The 18,699-nt window shown below is 32.3% G+C and overlaps 1 protein-coding gene across 1 annotated transcript in view; it reads left to right on the top strand.

Annotated features, from left to right (window-relative positions):
• The window catches only part of LOC146477062 (uncharacterized), a 450,556-nt gene that overhangs the window by 116,136 nt on the left and 315,721 nt on the right, over positions 1-18,699 (top strand). The window lies entirely within an intron of this gene.

Below are 18,699 nucleotides of genomic sequence, written 5' to 3'. Positions count from 1 at the left end.
GACACAACCCAAAGGGGACTGGACACTAGTTTGTTAATACACGTGTCGGCCATTTTGTCGCCATTTTGTGAAGAGTTTGTGTTTTGATGTTTATCGTTTATGTTTTGGGATATTTGAACATTTATTTCTCCACTTTCATCGTTCTGATGTTTGTAGACGCTTTTTGAGGTAAGAATATCATTTATTTTGCACATCAACTAAATCCTTGATTGGGATCCAAGAGTTAAAGGCATCATTGTATCCTTTCCACTTTACCAAAGCTTGTTTCTTCTTGTAATCTCTCCTGATAACTTTATCGATTCTGAATATCTCCTGTTTAGCTTTCAATAATTCTGGTTCATAAAAGCTCCCTTTAATCTGTTCATCGTTTAGATCCTTCAGTTTATATGTGATTGGTGTAGTGTATTGAATTTTATCGATAATGAAGACCTCTTCTGTCCAGTTTTCTGTATAACCTCGATCAAACAGCTTTCTTTTATACTTTGATATTCTAACCTTGTCACCAACTTTAAATTTTGTTTGGGATGAGAATTGTGTTAAATTGCCATAAAGATTGAAGTAAACAGTTCCTTCATTCTTTTTCTTAGATGCTTCTGTCGGTGTCATTTTTATTGAACTGTGTTTAGTGTTATTATACTGATTCAATATTTCAGGCAAAATATCCAGATACATTGTATTGCCTTGGGCAGTGAATCGTTTCCACATTTTATTTTTAATCGTCCGGTTCCATCTTTCCACCACTGATGACTTCTCTTCATTTTTAGTCGAATACAGTGTAATGTTATGTTTATTGAGCAAGTCTTTGAAATGTTTGTTGTAGAACTCTGAGCCTTTATCAGTCCATAGATACTTTGGTTTTCGACCCTCTTTGAATATGCTTTGAAATGCTGTAGTTATAGTCTCACCTTTTTTATCTTTTAATGGGACAATCCAACCGTATTTACTGAAAACATCTATAGCCATGAGAAGATACCTATTACCTTTATTCTATTTACTGAATTGTTGCATTTCAACAAGGTCAGCAGCCCATATTTCATCAATATTATTTACAATAACACGCCGCCGAGTAAAGTTACGCCTTATGGGTTTATGCAGCTCATTAGCTAATTTTCTTGCCAGTTTTCCTCTTTACCCGACGGCTTTTGACGTTTTTTGGAACCCCAAGACCCAGTTTCTGTTTTGTATTTATTGCATTTCTTGCCAACCAATGTCCCCATTGTCGTTCGGAATATGGAACAGCATCCAATGCTTTTACCATCTTTTTATCAGCTTTGTTTTTACATTTTTTGTCATCTTTGCAGACTGAATAATCAACATCATGTTGCATGGCTATTGCATCTGTTTTGCCTGTTGGTTTATCATATATTTCCAATATTTGCCCTGTTTTGGGGTTATATTTTACTTGTTTTTCCAAATCATTGTATGGACCAGTGTATTTGTGCCCTGGAAGTACCCAACCAGCTTTCGGTTTTGGTAACATGCCAATTGCTTTGTGTATGTCAATTGAACCACCACTTTTGGGTCGTCCTTTGATTCCCTTTTCATACTCATCCCAATTTGGTGGATGCCAACCAATTGAATCATAGCTTGAACAACTTGGTGTATTGTGATATTTTTTTCCAATCTTTACCACACTATCACATGGATAATTTTTGTATTTTTCTAATGTCTTTTTCCCAGCCCTGCCAGACCAAAATTGACTCGACAATATGCCAGTATCTGTGCTAAATGCACTTTTGGCAATGTCTCCAGATTTGTATCTATCAAAGACTTCCTTTGTCGATGGAATTAATATTCCAACAACATCCATCGACTTCGATGCAACCTTACCAGGTGTACCAAATTGTTCCAAAATTGTATCCAAATTACCACCATCAAGTTCTTTTCGGTCAGTTTTGTACCTTCTTTTTGGTCTTACTTTGGTTGATAATTTATCAAACATCTCTGATCCAGTCTTTTGAACAAAAGGAGTTGCTTTAGAGATAGCATAATCAATAGCTTTCTTTTGCAATTTAGGGTTTCTAAGTGCTTCAGACCCATAATATCGACCCATTTCAACTGCTTTCTTTCCCAACCATGGTAATGCATGTTGAATTAACATATCAGTACCAGTTGATGCTAAAGTATCCATTATGCCCGCCCCTTCGAACGGGCTATTTAGTTTCCCGGTTTTTTAACAAATTTGGTTTTAGTTATACCACATTCAGCACATGTACAGAAGAACATGAGCCGACCATTTTTGGCTTGCTTGTAACCTGAAGGCTGAATACATTCAGTTTCTTTCTTTTGTTTAACACAATATGATTTGACCATTTTATATCACTATATTAGATTAATTATCATCAGACTCAGACTCATAAACTGAGTCACTTTCATCATTGATGAATTCTCTGTCAGACTCATGCTCACTGTAGTCACTTGAATCATCTTCAGAATCTGTTACATAATAACATTCTAAACAAACATCTCCAAAATGATCAGTTTCTTCTTCACAATCTTCGCAAAATTTTCTCATATACTATTGATTAGATAATTTTTTAAAATATTGGATTATAAAATTATGATTGACACTTTGATTGTTCATGTCAAAATGTGCATTGTGGATTGTTTTCAATATACCTGTACCCTTTTGTCTCTCAAATAAATAATACAAACACCAATAGCCACACAATACTGAATCTCTTTCTTGAATTTCATCACCTGAATACATTAATCGTTTGCCACTTGTTGACATAAATTGCATAATTTCTTTTGGCATAATTAACCCAAAACTATCAAAATATTCGGCATATTTGTCTCCGTTTCGATACGCAACCCAATGTGTACCTGGTCCAATCTGTGAATCCAGGTTAATGATACCAACTTCATCTTTTTTCATCTTTTGTGGTAGATTATCTCTGCTGTAAATGCCTCTGAAGTGTTTTATTTTGAGTTTTTTGACCCAATCAATGAGTTCAAAGTTACTGAGTGGTTTATTTATGAATTTCACAGAATGTCTCCGATTAATGGAATCCCCTTGAATGGACTGTTTTTGCCTTACAACAGACCTTTTCCTTTTTTGGTTTTTTTTTTTTCCTTTACCATATTGATCCCATGCACCGAAAAATGGAGGCGGCCTATAATAAACTGGCAGGACCAAACTACCATCTTTTTTGGTTGTGTTTGGAACAAAAACTGGAACCGATCTTCTGGATCTACTTCTATCCACCTGCAAGCCTTTACCAATTAATGCATTCAAAACCATTGGAATGCAAATTGAAGCCAATAATGTCCCCAAAAAACCTCCTGATTGTGTCTTGGTTGGTTTAATTACAATCTGTCCACCAGTATGTATTGCATTGACAATTTGCTTCTTTGTGCTTCAGTGAGCCAATCTTTGTATTTTATTAATTGATCAATTTTATTTTGAGGAATGAGGAAACCACCAACTTGTCCTCTACCAAATATTTTATTGACTCCCACATTTGCAAGCCCAGAAAGTGCTCCAGTAGCTAATGGTCCAACTGCTTTTGCTGCCATTGGTAGTAATTTTGTGCCAACTTTGAATAATGATGACAATTGCCCAATTGATAGTTTTACTCCATGTGAATGATAAGTTGTCATATCTTTTATATAACTAACGTTACATTAAAAATTTTGGACAATTTATCGAAACAATAGTTTTCCATCTTTCTGGATGAGTTCAGCGTCTTGTTCATATAATGTCAATGCATAAACTGAATATGCAGCTGCAGTTGTACCAGATAATTCATAATGAAATGTCAGCTTTGTGGTACCATCTTTGATATCCATTTTTTGTTTTGTTAAATCGAAATATAAGAATGGAAATAGTGTTTTGAAATTGTTGACATTCAATAAAGTTCCTTGACTGTACTCATTGTTTGCATGCACATATTTTAGAATATCTCTGTAAACTCGGCTTGGTTCAGCTTCTGGTGTATAATGAACATCAGGATATTCATTGCCATTAGCCACAGATAAATGACAATTCAGCAATGTTCTGGGATCTGTTGATACACTAAATGTATTGTACAAAAACGGATTTGCTGTTTGTGCATTAAGATTTGCATCATTGATAATGAAAACAAACACATGTCTTGGCTTTGAAATCCCACTTGTTATCTGAAAATGGCCACTTCTTTGTGTTGAAGAATTACTTCTCTCAATATTTTCTCGCAAATAAACCCATTTATGTGGCTTCAAAAACTGACTCATATACAGTGATTGCCCCTCTGAATTGAAAGTTATTCTTGGTACAATCAACTCCATTCTGGTAATAATTACACGACAATCAGCCCCAGCTTGCCATATTAGAATAGTATCAGATTCAATCTGCAAATTTATTTCCAATCTTGTTGATGGCAATAACTCATCCATCAATGCTTCAAAGAATGAGTATCGATTCAATGGTATTTCTGTATTGACAACCACTGATAGACCCAAAAGTGCTTTTCTTGCAGCAAATCCTTTATTGTAGTTATCTTCAGTCGATCGTTCTTCAGCGTGTCGACTTGTATCCAGATAGAAAAACTCATTTGTTGCTGTCGATTGAGCATATCCTGGACTATATTCCAATAGATTCTTAATATTTACACAATGATTTGCATCATTACAATCATATACCATTTTACCATTCAATCTAACATCGAAATCATGTATAAGACTGTGTGAACCATTAACAATACCATTATGGTCTTCAGCTGCTATATTCACATTTTGCATTGTTTGGACTTTAAAACCAACTGATATTCTTGCATTATACCAATCAAATGGTGTTACTTCTCCTGTGTTGTCAACAACGAAACGATAACCATCTTTCTTTTGTGACCTATTATTTCCTGGATTGCCAGTATTCAATGGTGTCTCCAACTGGAAGAAGACATCTTCGTATCTCTCAATGTATTTTGGATTTCTGAATGATTTCATTTATACAGATATGTTACATTATTTTCATTTTCTCCTTCTTTTGAGTTTTCCACCGTATATCATCTGATTGACTCTCTCAGCTATTTGAAAATCAGTCAGTGGCTGCTCCATTTTTGGTTGGCTCATTGTCACTGCTTTTGTTTTGGAAGGTTGTTTTTTTGCTCAATAATTGAATTATTTTATCACCTGCTTTATTACCAGCAAACTCACCAGTTTTGGTGACTGCTTTTTCAGCTGCAGTTTTGGCTCCTTTTTTAGCTAATTCTTTTGCTGTTTTTCCGAAAATTTTTGATCCAACTGATCTGAAAACATCCATAATTCCTTCACCATGGATATGTTTGCTTACATAACGACCCAATTCTGGGTCAAAACGTGGTTTAAATTCACTCTGTCGTACCATATATTGATATCTTATATTAAACTAGACCTGAGAATCAAGCTCATGAACCAGTCAATGCCATTCAAGTCAATTGGCCGACCCAAAGCGTCAGTCACTGTTATCCCCATTTCTGAAATAATTGATTTGGAAACTGGGCTGAATAATGCTCTTTTTGGCTCAAAAGTAAAGGGATAACTCCTTGTTAAATTGTCAGTGGGTATCATTATCAGTGTATTTGTGAATCGTCCATCACTGAGGCTATCAGTTATTATATCACAATTAATGTTCAAAACGTCAATATCATTGGTAATATTTGGCAATTTTGTCCCATGTCCAGTTTGGTTAATTAACTTTGGTTCAAATCCAATAAGCGCCCCAAAATTAGAGTTTCTAATATCAAGCTTCCATTGGTTGTCTAGCTCAATGACAACTCTATATGATGAAAGCACAATATATAGATTGATGCCCTTGGTGGAGGATGGTTTATCTCCATTTTGAATAATTGATTGAGTGATATAATCATCAAGATCATCATATGAATACATTCCATCAACAAATGTGATTGTCTTCCAATTTGTACCATTATCTGGGCTGTATTTGATTGTATTATTGTTATATCCTGCATTGACATTATGCCACGAGTATGTCATTGAAACTCGATCAACAGCTAGCTCATGACTCATTGTTGTGTCAAGCTTCAATGGTGGATCAAATTTGATAATAAAGTCTTCAGGCCGACTTCGACCTATTTTTTGTCGGTTAACAGATGAAATATGTATCGCTCTTTCTTGCATATATCATTACATTATATATTGTTGCAATAAATCAATGAGCTGTTCGTTGTTTATCAAGCCAAGTTGATTCAATTTATGGGCTATTTGTGAAAATTCCTCTTTGACTCCATTATTACCAGCCAAAATGGATCCACCAAGCAATTCCATTCTGTCAATCAAATCATTAGCATCATTGAAATAAACAACACCAGAGCCCAATTTCTTGAATTTTATGCTGGATTTATGGATTGGAATCTCACTGAGTTGGTTCAATTCATCAAATACCATTTTGGCAATATCACTGTATTTCTTCTTTGAATTAAATCTCTTGGTCAATAAATCGATTGTATCGAAATCAACCTTTTTGTCAATTACTTTGCGTTTATCTTTTGTTGCCACAAGTCTGAGTTGTCCCATTAATTTTGGAATATCAATCATTAGTCCACCATATTTCCCAGAAAATGATATTTTGTATGCATTTCTCTTTGGTTGAGTATAACCAGAACTTTTTTTGATGGTTTTCATTCCTTCTGGGATTATTTTAATGCGCCCTCTGTATTTTTGCAATAATTTTATATCTTCATCTATTTTATCAATTTTGTCTTTATTCTTGGTCTTTCCTTGGCCCTTTGATAAAGGACCCTTCTTTGTTCCAAGTTTTTTCAACATTTTACCAAGATTTACATCATAATCCTTGATGTCAATATCTCCTTGCATAGAAGCTTGGAGAACAGAACTCGGAGGTGCAAGATCGTATTGCATCAATTTTTGGAACTCATCGTCATCAAAACCAGCATCCAAATTTGACATTGCTGGTTGATAATCTACTGGTAACTTTGATTCTGGTAATTGTGGTTGTGGTTTTGTTTCTGGTTGATAAGTTAACATAGCAATGTCTTCCAAACCTGAAGTCAACGCTTTTTGGTTTTTCTCCAATTGTTCAATCAATTTGTCTTGTTTTTCATCAATTGTTTGTTTTGTTTCCTCTTGAGCTTTAATAATTGGTTTGAAAGTTTCTGTTAAACCTTGTTGTAAATCTTGTTTATCATGCTTGTACTCCTTCAATGTATCTCTAACTTGTTTGGTTATTGTTCCAGCCTTAATCTTGGCTTCAGATAGTTGTTTTAATCTTTGTAGATCCATTATATTATTAACTTATATTAACTTTTCTCAACTTATATAATGTATTGATATACATGGAAATCCCAAATTATGACAGACATGATAAAAACACTAATTTCAAAAGATTGTATGGTTACATGCCAAGTGACACGTTTCGGATGTTAATATGTGGTAATTCAGGATCTGGAAAGACAAATTTATTGTACCATATGCTGATGAAACCACTTTTGTATTATGATAGAATACATTTATATGCCAAAAATTTAGAGCAACAAAAATACAAGGATATGATTCAAACATTGACTGATATATCAAATAGTGTCGGGTATAATGTCCTTGTTTGTAGCAATGATGATATAATTCCAGTGGAGGAATTGAAGGATGAAGATGCCCAGAAGATAGTAATATTTGATGACTTTATTTGTGAAAAAAACCAGAAACCATTGATTGATTATTTCATTCGTGGCAGACACAAGAACTGCTCTGTTATTTATCTGAGCCAATCGTTCTACAAAACACCAAAAGATATTCGACTCAATTGCTCTCATTTCTGTGTCTATGACTTTCCTAGCAGCAATGAAAGAAGTCTGATATCTCGTGAGTTGGGAGTCGACAAGGATAAATACATTAAAGCAACAAACGAGCCATTTTCATTTCTATATGTTGATAAGCCCATGAAAAGAATTAACAGAAATTTTTATGGAACAATATAATCAAATGATATAAATGGGAATATTCAACGAACATAGTTCATCGTCTTCTTTCACAACGGGAGGATTCAGAACGGTTCCTCTTCAAGGAGCCGCTGGGCCTCAAGGAATAGGGTTTAAATTGACCCAAAATGGCAATTATGATATACAAAACAAAAAACTTGTTAATGTTAAACAAGGAGCTGATACCAATGATGTTGTCACAAAGAGCCAAATACAATTGCTGGATAATGCTCCTGGTAATGTACAAGCTGATAAAGCAGTAATTTACAGCAATACTGGTAGTGTTCATACCAATAGTATCTATCTACAAGACACGCCAGACGGTGCTGGCAGCTCCAATGATGTTCGATTATTGACTGAGCATCAGTCTTAAGAAAACATTCATCTTAATATACCAGATTTGAAAAACTTTGATGGCCATGGTGGACGAGCTAAAAGTGAAATAATGGTTACATCAACAGAACAACATATTACTGGACGGAAAACATTTTTTGATATTAATGTTTTAAAACCTGATAATAACGATCAAGCGGCGAATAAAAAATATGTCGATGATGAGATTAAAAAAATACCATCACCTGATTTATCTACATATTTGAAAAAAGATGGCACTGTTGAAATGACTGGAAATCTGGATATGGGTAATCAACAAATTACTAATCTTGGAGCCAATATACAAAATACATATGATGTCGTTAATTTAGGTTTCTGTGATACTAAATATTGCAAAAAGTCTCCAATAGTGACCTCGATATGGACAATCATAAAATCAAAGATATGGCTCAACCAACTGATGATAATGATGCTTCCACTAAAGCATATGTTGATACAGAAATAGCTAAAATACCATCTGTTGGAAGTGATTTGAGTGTATATTTGAAAAAAGATGGAAGTGTTGCAATGACTGGAAACCTTGATATGAATAACCAATATATTCAAAATATCAAAACACCAAAAGCTAATGAATCAGATAAATCTGCTAATGTTGGTTTTGTTGTCAAAGAGATAAACGATTCCAATGCCAATTTAACCCAACAATATAAGGATTACATGGCTCAATCACATTTAATAAGCAGCCATAAAACAAATGAATTCAAATATCTTATAGATAGTGATGAAAGCAGTTCAGAATATAATATCACAGTGAATGGAATAGCTGCTTTCAATCAATCCCCACATCAGAATAAAAAAGCTTATGATATCACATTGATTAAAGACAGTGGAAGTAATGATTACAGATCAAGGATAGGATTCAATATTTATACTCTTGCTATTGGAACATACACAATTGTGTTTGAATTCTACCCACCAGAAATGACTAATATTCAATTATCATGTGATGCTTCTGAAGCATACATCCACAAAGCTGTACAGCGTGATTTCACTGCTTATAGCAAAGCTATTGGTTCAATTCAATAACGACAGCAAACAAACTCCAAATTACATCTATTTGACGATGCATGGAACAGCTACAGTGACTCCAGTACAATGTCATCTGGTTGTTTATGGGGTGAAAGATTGGGCAGATAGTGTGTATCCAGGAGTTTATGACGGCTTGGACAATGTCATGTTTGAATATAAAAATGGAGATATGCAGATGCAAGTCAATTTGGATATGAATAATAAGATTATTTCTAGTTTAATAAATCCGATATATGATTCTGAAGCAATGAATTTGGGTTATTTTACCAACTTATTCAAAACGAAATACACTGGAACTATTGCCAGTGGTGTTTTTCAAAGAACAAATCCAACCAATAATTTTCAAATAGCTGCTGATGGAAATAACTTTTTCAATCTATACTCCGTTGTTTTCCAAAGCAATCAACAAGTTGCAAATGCACAAATTTTGATAAATGGGAAAAAACAAGGTGAAACAACCAACAATGACACCTATCATAGAATAGGAAACATAATAAGTGGAAGCAATACATTTGATTTGCCAAAATCAACCAAATTTGTCAGTATTAGTTCAATATCAATCATGGATAGCATTGGAGCAGGAACTGCTGTGACTGGAACTTTTGAATTAAAAGTATTACATTCTAATTATTTCAATAAATATTTCAAATCAATGAATACAATTTCAATATTTTATGGAAACCTAAGAAATGAACTTTTTTACTTGGGTCCAAATATTTTGAAAATACAACCAGATGATTTTTTAATTATCAAAAAAATAATAGTTTATGCAACAAAAGGAATGAATGGAACCAGATTACTTGTTCAAACAAATACAGGGGCAAGTAATTATCATGCTTTGGATGTTAAAGTTGGACGAAATGTTATATCATTGAACTTGAAAGAAAAAAGTGTAGCTGCAATTATGTTTCACAAACAAACTGACCCAATAAATCCTCAAATCGGTCGAGTTGAAGGATCGTTTGAAATTTATTTGTCAACTTTAGTTATCTAAATTATTAATATAATGCCATATATTGAAGATGAAAATGGAAACCATATTTTTGATGAAAATGGAGATAAAATAGAATTCACAGTAACTTATGACAACTTACCAGATGAATTCAAATACAGAGAACCAATACATCTGAATGATGATGGTCATCTGGATACAGAAAACAGACATTTGGTGATAAAAGATGGAGTTAATTCAAATCATGCAATTTCACTCCAACAATTAATAAACAACAATGAAGACATCATCAAACCATATATTGGAACCAAAATCCAACAATCCATGGTGCATTTGGATAATGATGTCAAAGGGTTGTTGGATTCATCAATAAAAAAAACAATAATGCCAAAAGTGGATGAAAAAATAGACACAGCAATCACACTCTTTGCAAATAAATTGAAACAAGAAGCATCAAAACCATCTGAAGATGACCCAATGGATGCAATAATGGCAGCAGTTGATAAAAGAATAAATACTTGGTTAACTAATTTCAAAGCTGAGTTGGTTCAAGGTGTTGATAAATATTTGAACAACCAAGTTGCAATGAGAATAGGAAGAAAAAGTGGTACAATACCAAAAACAAATTACACATGGATAAAATTATTGAGTAAAGATGACATTAAAGGAATCAATACATTGCAAGAGATTGTTGTGATAAACACATATATCAGGAGAAATGACAGATATCATCATTCCAAATCCGATTTGGTGTCATCATCATTTGATCAATTGGAATTCTTCTTTGATGTGTCATTTGAAAACTATTATTGCTACTTCAACAATCATCCATCTGATTGGACAATGAAGTATTTTGTTGAATATATTAGGATACAATTACCTGACAATAATGATGAATAAAAATATTGTAATCAAATTGTATAATGAAAGAATTGTCAGAATTGCAAGAACACATTCGAACATCGATGATAGATTTTCACCGTAAATTGAGTCTTCCAATATTGCCCAGACAGGAATGCAAGATAAAAAGTATCGTAATATTCACATATTTGCATAAAAAACATTACAACACAGGTTTACCTGATGAAGTTTACAAAGAGTTAATTCATGATGGAATCGGATTAATTGGACCTGGAGATGGATGTTTAACAGCTATTCTCCATAAATTATTTGGTTGGCATCCATATATCAGGTCTCATGGAATATTGCATGATGCTTATGGTCAATTTTACAACAGATATCATCGTGATAAAGGATACATGTACACCATTAATGAGAAAAAAACAGTCAATTGGATGAAAAAATGCATGTTTTTGGGTCAAATAACTGGACTCTATTATTGCATCAAAAATAAGATAATCATATAATATATGCAAAAACAAAAAAAGAAATTAATAATTGATTTCAATCATATTTCAAATCGATTATCAAAAGAAGAAATTGATGAATTGAAAGCTTATTACATGTCATATCACAAAAAGATGTGGATGTACAAAAGTGCATACAAAAGATTAAAAAAATGGGAATTCGCAGGGAATATTTCATCCATTGTGTTTGCAACTGGTGGTATTGCATCATCAATTGCAACCAGTGGAGCTTCATTATTGGCAATATCATCAGTTTCTGTCGTAATTCAAGCTTATATGAAGCATAAAAATATTGAAATAAGGTTGTATCAATGTCAATATGCTTTTCAAACTTACGGACATTTATTAAATGAAATAAAAGAAATAATGAGAAATGGACATTTTGATAGAGATGATTTGACAAACAAGCTTACTCAAAATGATGATTTCATTTTGGATAATTCGCCGATTGTCGATAAATGGGGTGACAAATATGATAAAAAATATCAGATATTCACTTATGTATGATTAATAATGTGCATGATTTTCGGCCAATAAGACTCATAATTTTATCCCAATAAACATTGTATAATTTCATGGTTTTTTTGGATTTTGTCAACTCAATTTGGGAAGAATCAATTTTCATCAATTGCAATATTCTATGCAAAAGATATTTCAAACTGATTATTCTCTTTCTTTTACCATTGATTTGTTGCAAGATTTTGTTGATTTCGACGAATATTTTATGAATTTTGAAACTATTTGAGCAACTAATGGGTACTTTGCATTGCAAAATTATTTTATCTAATGTATGCGACAAATGGTATTTTCTATTTTACACTGTTTTCTTGTATATTTCGAACAAATTGGCATGAAAATTGATGTATTCTGTTTTGAAATCTTCACCAACAACTCGCCCACAATTCACACAAGTCAATTGACCAGAGATATCTCGAATGTTTTGATTTTCACAGCATTGTGGCATATTTGATGTTTTATTAGATGATTCTTTGTGATAGTTGCAAAAGAAGCAATAATCATAGCAATGCAGGCTTTGACACAGAGATGAATCCACCTGCATGGAATCATCTTTGATGGGAATTGATACGGTTCTGGCACCCATCGTACCATTCTTGTTATTTGTTTTATGGGGCATACACCCAACAAAACATTCGAAAATTGATGAAAAAATAGTCGAAAATATATGAAAAATGAAAATCGAAAACCAATTTTTTTACACAAAGTTTGAGGCACAAGTTTTTTGTCACAAATTTTGTTTACAAACGAAAGTGTCCGTAACCATATGAATCAAGACCATTCGGATGTAAATATCGTTTATCATCGAAACATGACAATGATGTTTTGTTGATGACAAAGCTTCCAAGTTCATGGTTATTACTTCTGATTGTTTTCATTTGATGATGCAATTGTTTCTCATTGAAAAGAACATCTTTGTAATCAGAATGTTGAATTTCTTTTTTGATGACATTCTTTTTGATTCCTTTAGCCGTTTTGCCACCATTATTATTGTCTTTGATGTATGAGTACATTTTGGATCTCAATCCAACAAATTCAGTGATGGGGATTCCAGCAGCTTCATCTTTGAACTTACCAATGACTTTCTTTATTTGTGGCATCAAAGAATTGATGATTTGATGGATAATCTGAATTATCAAACATTTCTTTTTTATTCCAAAAATCTTGATACACATCTTCAGCTTCAATTTTCATATGTCAAACTATCAGTATCAGTGAAAAGAAGTTTGGCTTTGTTTCCATATTTTTTTTTGACATGATTGTAATGAAAGTCATACATGAGAGTCTTACTCAAATCCAGAATACACATCCCAACATATGCGGGTCGATTCAATGTCAGTGATTCGTTGATTTTGTGAACTGCAACCAGATTCGGATTAAATATTTTACTACCAATGAATGTTGGTGTTGAAGCTAATTTGGCCAATTGTTTTGGTGTCGTTACTAATCTGATATCTTCTCTTTTCCTGATATTCACCATTGTTTTCCCAAAGACACTGTTATTCATTAATTTGAAAAAGTCTTTTTTCAAATGCATTTTTGGCTTGAGTTCTTTGATGAGTATTGAAGTCAATATACTTTTTGAGCCATGGACTTTGATTAAAGGACAATACTCTATGGATTTTGGTTAATTTTAACCCCAATTCACGATATAATTGCAAGTTTCTGTAATGTAAAACATATTTTGTTTTGTTTCCCAGTGTTGGAATCAATTTGCTAACTTGTCCACTTTTGATTCCAAATTTTTGGGCAATTTTCTGGCAATAATCTGACAGCATATTTTGTGTCACTTTAATCTGTTCAGCACCACATGGATAATCATTGTGTAAATCATGCAATTCATTGGGATATTCCAAATCAACTTCCAAAAGATATCCCTTCTTGTTTTCTGCATGGATATTTGACCAATTGATTTGGTTTATTTGTTTCTCATTCAACCATTTGAAATTTCCAGTTGGAAGATATTGACTCATTGCCCAACCATAGAGATTATTTGCATCCAAATACATAAGATATTTGCTTTCTTCATTGGGATTCCAATTTTGCATATATTTATTGTTTGCTTTACCGTATCTATTGGCAATGTAACTGATTCCGCCTCTCATTCCTTTTTCAACGAATTGATACATATCAATATCCGTAATAAGTTCCAAATTGACTTCAGTCATTTTCAACATTGCATCCCAACTCAATCCTGGTGATGTGAAATAATGACAAGGATCCAATCTGTAATATTCCAGACAAGTTTTCCTGAAATTTTCAAATACATCAGCCAACAATAATACATCAGATTCGAGATACAAATCATGGTATTCTCCCATTGTTTTCAAATGAAATGTATTCCAAACATTTTGTGCATGATTGTATTCTTCATCAGTAATATGTTGATTATTCATTTGACTGAAAAAATCGTTTAGACTTGGTAATTGTGTTTCATTGAATTTCTCAAAGCTGTCCATGAAATCATATGGATAAACACCTTTTTGCTTCATTAATCTAAATTTATCATCTTTGAACACTTGTTTTGTGTATTTGAAAGCTTCTTCTCGTAAATTTTTAGCAAGATTGGCCAAACTTTGGTTCATAAATTGGAGACTATCAATGAATGCCAAATTATTGCCCAACATGAATGCCATATATTTCTCCATATTATGGGGAATTACGTTGATTTTATGCTTTCTGGTTTCTCCTTTTTTATCCTCAAAAGTATTATTCTCAATGATTTCTCCTATTTCTTGCATGATGAAATGGCTATCATATCCTTTCAAATTATGGAAAATAACTGGGATTTTATCTGTTAATTGAAAATTCAAATTACATAAATTATGAGCTGAACCACGGAATTTTCCAGTAACATGGCAATGATCTCTTACTCGTAAATCTGATTTATTGTATTACTTTCCACAGATATGGCAAGAAGTTGCTTTTTGGAAGTCATTTTCATTCTCCTGAGTCATTACCAGTGGTTTATTGAATTTGTTTTTGATAATTGTTCGGCAATATTTGACTTCATTCAACATGGATTCCATAAATTTGTAAACAGCTTTTTCTCCTCGATAATATCTTATTGGTTTGGTATATTTGTCGTTATAACAGCAAACAACTTTGTATCCATAACCACAATCAGTATGTTTTTGATATGCTTCAGTAAATGATTTTTGATTGGATGGTTGACAACCATGAATTGGCTCAGTGATTACTTCAAAATCAGCATAAATCACAAATGGAGCTTGCATTTGTTTTTGGAAATTTTTGAATCCGATTTTTGATCCAACTTTGGGCATTTTAATAGCTTGTTTTCCATTGATTTCAATACATATTTCTTTGTGATTCGATAATATTTCTTCAGATGAAAAGCATTGCAAACAATGCATACAAAAATGTTTCTTTGCTTTGTGGCACGAATAACTGTACATAAATCGGTTAAAATCTTTGATAAGACAGTAATGTTTATTTTCATTTTCTGAGATTAACAGCAAATTCAATACATCATCAAACTTTTCTTTGGAAATATAAATTGGATAAGGTTGTTTCTTTTCATAACCAAATACATTGATGTTAATATTGTTTTGATTTTCAATTTTGTTATATTGTTTGATGGAAACTGGAAATTCAATTCCTTGGTAATCCAATTTTTCGACAAATGATTTGTCAGTTTTTTTTATTCTTTGTGGATTGTCATTTCGTGGATTCAAATGTCTAATGTGACACCAACGAAAGCATTGATTCTCTCTATTTTGTAGATTGATTATTCCTTTTTGATGATGTTGAAGTTCAGTTGGAAGTTGAATGTAAGAACTTCCAGTAAGAGGCTCATATTTGATAATATTAATGTAATGTCCATTGATTGATTTAATTATCCAAGCTGAACCTTCACTAATCCATTTGTGAATATCATTCATAATTTGTTCAACATTAACATCCAAAGATTCTTGAAAATCATTGGCATTAGTTATTGTTTTTGGTTTACTATTAAAATATCCAATTCTGGAGACAGTTTGGTTTCCTTTTTGTTGTTCAAAATAAATTGTCAAAGTTTCAATAAATTTAATTCCTTTCATTTGAGTTAATAATTGTTTCATAAAATGAGCAATAGCTAATCTGGTTGAACTCATTTGAATCAAAGGATCTGTTTCATTTTTAATTCCAACTTCATAAGATTTTGTTTATCCCTTGAATGCTCTTGCAACTTCTGTGATTTGATTTCTTTGTGTTGGAATCGGAGCAATTTTCTTAGTCCTTGGTGCTGCTTTGGGTATTAATTGATTATCAAATAATACTTTTTTCACTCTGGGTGCAGCTTTGGGTTTATCAGCAAATTGAATCGGAGGTGGAATTATGTTGTTTCTCGGCAAAGGTTGAGGTCCATCTCTAAATTGAACAGGTGGTTTGATAATATTATTTTCATAATTCTGAACCATTTGTTTGACTGATTTTCGTGGATGGGGTGTTGGTTTCACTTTCTTTGTTCGCGGTGCAGGCACAGGACGTTCTTTTGCGAGTATTAATTCAATTAACTGATTTTTCGTTAATTTTAATAAATTATTTTTATCCATATTATATATATACGATAAATTATTTTCAGAATGTGCGTTTAAATTTTGTGTGTGGATTGTATTTTGCAGTTTTGGGGTTTTGCTTGATGATTGAACACCCAATTGATCAATCATACTGAGATTTTGCGGTGATGGAGTACTCAGTCGGCTCCTATTTCGTGTTACTTTTTTGTGGGACATCTCCCAGAATACTCAATTCATTGAATACTCTGCGAAATTTAAAAATTACCAAAAATCCATATTTGAAAAATGTTGTTGTAATTGTTTTTTGTATGGAAAGTCACCATTATTGATTTTCTTGATTATTGCATTATATTTTTTATCAATCAATTGTTTTTCATCTTCTGTAAACTCATCATCTGATTCCTTCAATTTAATATCCAATTTAATTGATTCAATGGGTTTATCAGATGTGATTTCAATCTTTGTTTTATATTTCTTGGCTTCATGAGCGTGTTTAGCATTTTCTGATCGAGTCATTAATTCAAGATTATCAATACAATTATTTTGTTTATTTGAGTCAATATGGTTGATTTCCATTTTTTTTAGGAATATCACCGTTATAACATTCGTAAACAAATCGATGAATACGAAAATCTTTACAAGGTAATCCAATTTGTGATAACCGCATCAGTCTATAACCATCAGGTTTTAAATTTCCAATTGAACATCTCTTGGTTTTTTTATTATATATTTGACCATATTTATTAGCTCCAAAGTTTGTATAAATATGATGATAATGAAAAATTTTACATTTTATTTCAACATTTTGCTTTTTTGATTTTGTTATACCACGTCTTAGTTTTCCATCATATATCATGTTTTGTTTTCTGGTAACAAGCTCAAGATTATCAATCGAATTATCTTGTTTATCATTATTGATATGATGTATTTGATATCCATTTGGGATTATTTGTTGATTAACAGCTTCCCAAATAAAACGATGAGAATACCATTTTTTTGTTCCATTATGATTATAAACATTAGTTTGTAAATCACCAGTGCGATTTAATATTCCGTTTTTAGGAATCAATTTTTTACGATTAATAATGTATCCATCAGTTGAACATCAATAATTTTCATAATTAGGATGACAATAATATGTTTTTCCATCATGAATAATAGTCTTTGTTGTCGGATTTGATAAAGATGAATTTTCACCAACAGGAAAATCCACATATGCGATTTTTGATTTTTGATTTTTTTTCATTTCACTCATAATACTTTTATAATTACCAAAGCTTTAAACCGTTAGGGTTAAAAAAACTAGAGAAAAATGTATGGGCGTCCAAAAACCCATCATTCATATTTAATTACATATTTATTTCAGTATATTTAATCTGTGTAAAGTGGAAAATCAGTGTCGTCCATATCGTGACACATTCTGTAATACATCTTATTGATTAACCTGTTTTCTGTCCTTGTAAATTCACAATCATTATCTTCAACAGGTGGAAAATCCATTAATCTATTAATTGTTTGTAATTCATCTTCATTATAAGAGCTGTTAAAAAAAGCTTTTTTTGATTGATGCATCTTTTTGATAATTTCGGATACTGTCACCAGCTCAAGATTTTTGCTTGAATTGTCTTGTCGATTGGAATTAATGTGATTTATTTGCAATCCAGGAGGAATTATTGATTGATTTACGGCCTCATAGACGAATCGATGAGCGGGGCATGTATTGTTACGTCCCGGAGAAATTATATAATAGCCGTTCTCAGACAAATATCCTTTTCTTGGTTCCAATCTTTTTCGGTTGATTATGTAACCATCATCTGACGCTCCGTAATTCTCAAATGTTGGGTGAGTAAAATATGTTTTACCATCATGATCAAAGGTGTTACTCATATCTCAAATATAAATTAGATTAGATAATTTTTATATCAAAATTGGTGTTCAAAAATATTGTATTCATCATTCAAATCAGCGATTAATGAGTTGGTTGGATTTAATCGATGATTGTTTGTGAG

This window comes from Pavona decussata, unplaced genomic scaffold (genome assembly GCF_977016875.1).
Source record: "Pavona decussata unplaced genomic scaffold, jaPavDecu1.1 SCAFFOLD_72, whole genome shotgun sequence".
Taxonomy (NCBI): Eukaryota; Metazoa; Cnidaria; class Anthozoa; order Scleractinia; family Agariciidae; genus Pavona; species Pavona decussata.
This window is presented reverse-complemented; position numbering and strand designations above follow the sequence as displayed.